Below are 3956 nucleotides of genomic sequence, written 5' to 3'. Positions count from 1 at the left end.
GCTGCTGTTCAGATTTTACTAAATCCTCATGGATCTCACCTGTAATATTAATAGTACATTCTGTACAAAGTGTCTCGAATGATGTACTGTATATTGCAGCGTTGAAAGCTCTGTTGAAAATTCTCCACGTTTACAATCCCTTAGTTTTATTTTTTTAAGTGAGAAGTTCATGAATTATGCAACCAAGTTAGTGTGAACGAGGTGTAAATTTGTTTTTTCTGCTAGTGTTAGAGCTGCTCAGGGTTAATTCATTTACACTCATTCATTTTTTTTCACCACCACCTCCCCCTGATTGTCACACACACACACCTGCATCTGCCTGCACGCCTACTCACCTACACACACATGCAGTATAGGATGTAAACAAGCCCAGAGGTCAGAGGGGCAGCGAGGACGCAGGAGAAATGGAGGAGTGAAGCTTTGAGTCACTCTCCACCTCCAGTCTCACTGCGTCCTGCTGCTCCTTCGTACCTGACGGGGACACCTGACTGTTTGATGTGTGTGACAGCGGTACAGAGAACACCACACCCTGCAGTTCTGATCTGGTCTAATCGTGGACCCACTGCTGCGCTCTCCTGCCGATCCGCATCCTGTCACCTGTGGAGGAAAAGGTCAATCCAGGTAACATCACAGCTCACAAGGCAGGTAACTCACGATTATTTGTACCGTCCCAAAAAACATGGCTGCGGCAACACTCCGCCCACTTTCCTCTCACCGCTCAGTGCATTTTTCAAATCCACGCCTTCACACGCTGCAGGCTTGAAGCCAAGAGGAAGCCACAACAGCTGAGTGTTGAAGCCGGTGCAGAAGTGCCTTTGGATGGCAAATTTGGCAAATTTCTGGCACAAAAAGGCAGTGGTGACCCCAGAATTTTTTCATAGAGGATAACCACATAGCACCACTAAAAATCTTGAAGTGGTACACCAAAACTAAAAGCCATAACCACCCATACATGTCAACCACAATAAATACAATTTCTAAAAAATTCATGAGGAAAATATATTTTGAGTAAGGTAATGTCCATATTCCTCCTTTATTTGCACTGAAATATGCATTGACAATAAATCATAATTTTGGAGTAGTTATAAGAAATTCCATCCATCGATCAAACCAGCTGTCAGCCAGTTATCCAGGTCAGAGTTGCGGTGAAAAAAAGGAAAGACTCTGTAACTTCTTTTGGGGGGATAGGCCCTCATGTGACTGATGTCGAAGGCATCTTCAGACCAAACACTTGTTCACAAGTTTAACCAATCAGGTGCTTACCAACATAATATTACCACACAAAATACTTAATTCATACCCAGGAGTAAGTATCCATTTTTCCTGAGATAAAAATACACTCACTTTGCCTTTATCTTACCCTCTCATACACTATTAATCATTTGCTATTCTACTCCATTGTCATCCAGCGTCATCGTAAATGTCCTCATAATCAGAGTTAATGGGACAGTTATTGCACTGATCAAGGAGGTGCTTGTCTTTGTAATCCACTTGTTATTGTAGGTCTTTTGTTAAGTAATTGAAGTGTCTTTTCCTTCCATTTGCCCTCTTTTGGGACTAAAGAAATCTACGTTAAGCCCTCTGACGCTGAACTGCAATGATCCCGAGAACAATATGAAAATGTTTGGTTTCTCCAAAAGCATCTTCACCTTTGATTGTAGGAAGTTATATTTTTAAATATAGAAGAGGACTTGTTAATCAGCCAAGGTGCAGAAAGATACATATCTTTTTAAGAAGTTTTGTAGCACTAATATTACACTGGCCCCATATAAAACAAGAAATATCCCAAACGAACACCACATAATGAAGGTTTTATATAAAAGCTAAGGTCACTAATCTTTGGATGAAAAGGTTAACTTCATATAAAAGGCAATATTTCTGAAATGGAAAAACAATATGCAACATTTTTGGGGCTGGGGAAATTAGAAAATGGAAGAGGATGTTTTTAATGATGAAAGAACAACTATGGCTAAATCTCCGAAGGTGTGAGGGCATTGAGACTGAAACTGAGGTTAAAGTTATGACATACAGAGGCTGTGAGATATTTCCACGCGTTTTGAAACGGAAATTTTAGCCATGACTGCACACTGTGTGAATGCACAGATGAGACTCCGATGAGGTGGAGTCTTTTGACACTGTGACTCTTCCCAGATAAATGTATGAGAGGTTTAATTCACAGAACCTTCCCAGGAAAGAGATGGTGTTGGAGGTAAAAGAGCTGGAGCAAATGAAACACCTACAAATATAAAATAAAAGTTTCCCATTGCAAGAGATATGGGGACATACTTTTACACACCGGCTGTTACGAATTGTGTAGATCCTGGTTTGTCTGTTTGTAGAGAACAGAAAAGAACTTTTGTTTTTCTAGTTAAAGAAGAAAAAAAAGGAAAAGCAGCCCAATCATCAGAAGAAAATGCTGGCATTGTATGTTTTTTACAAACCACGGATACGTTAAATTTGAATGCTTCATACGTATCATTACATTTTTAAAGTGATATAGTATATCAGTTGATTTTGCCATCAGTAGGTGGAGGGGATGGTGGATGGCGTGGCACCTGGTTGAGATGCCGACCAACCTGCAGACCACCACATAGTAGTGTTCAAGATCAAAAAACAATAATGGCAATCCTGTCTGGCATTTCCAAGTGGCGTTAGTGGCACCAAACGTGGGTCTTTTAGGCAGCACCACAGCGCTCCTTAGCAATGTTTCCCAAAAGGGTTTCTTTAAAAGCATTTCCCAGCAGTGTTTGGGGCACCAAACCTGTTTTTTTAGAGGCTCTTCAAGGCGTTTCCCAGCAATGTTTGTGGCACAGGGCCTGAAAGTTTTTGGTAACCCTTTGTGGTGTTTCCCAGCGACCTTTGTGGCACTGAACCTGGCTGGTTTTAAGGAACCCTTCACATTTCCCAGCGGCTTTAGTGGCACCAAATCTGGGTGTTTTTAGCAATAGTTCATGACGTTTCCTAGTGGTGTTTGTGTCACTAAATCTGGATGTTTTTTTAGCAGCACATTGCAGCATTTCCTAACAGCATATCCCAGCAGCATTATTCGTGCAGAACCTTGATGTCTTTGAAGACCTTTTACTGTGTTTCCAAGTTGTGTTAATGGTATCTAACCTGGGTGATTTTACCGACAAATTACGGCATTTCTCAGTTGTGTTTGAGCCGACGAATCCCTGTTTTTCATAGACACGTATCTGCTTTTCCAGTATTTTTTTATGCCACCAAATGTAACCTTTCAAGCCAAACATGATCTTTTCTTTACCATAACCAACTGTTTTTTGTGCCCTAAACCCAACCACACCCTCACCACAATGTTGTTGAGAAATACTAAGTTCCCCCGCTACAAAACAAAGTATAAATGTAAAATATCCCTGGTTTACAGAAATGTATAATGTCAAAATTTTTTGGGGGTGATTGAATTGGAAAAAGTCCATTCCCTTGGTTTAGCCTAAAGCGAACACTTTTTAAAGAAACAGCCAATAATAACTATAAGCTTTGTCTTTCCTTCCTTTCCCTTAAAAAAATCCTAAATATGACTCAAAGCCACATCTAAGTCATAAAAGCTTGTTGTTGTATGAATTTGAAATGAACTTAACAAACATATTTCTGTGCAAACAAATTTGCTGTATAATAAAGTCATATAATGCACTTTATTGCCATCAAACAGCCAAGCTTATCGATGTCTGTTTGATCATCTCCACTGAGGCCTGTTTAATGATCTCCTCTGCTCTCTTCATGCTATGAGCCGTCTGTCAAAATTCAATTAATTTGTCAGAGGTTATTTGCCTGTCAGTGAGTTGCATTTTAATAACGCGGGAGGGCTTTGATAAGACCTCGCTTTAATTGACGGCGAGCAAGCGATAACGCTGGCTTTATTTATTCCTCCGTTTATTTGCTCTCTTACAGTCGAGGATTCTCCAGAGCAGATTCTTCAGGCTCTCATGACATTATACAGA

Source organism: Plectropomus leopardus, chromosome 21 (assembly GCF_008729295.1).
Source record: "Plectropomus leopardus isolate mb chromosome 21, YSFRI_Pleo_2.0, whole genome shotgun sequence".
NCBI lineage: Eukaryota > Metazoa > Chordata > Actinopteri > Perciformes > Serranidae > Plectropomus > Plectropomus leopardus.
The sequence above is the reverse complement of the archived record's forward strand: the minus strand, read 5'-3'. Positions refer to the sequence as shown.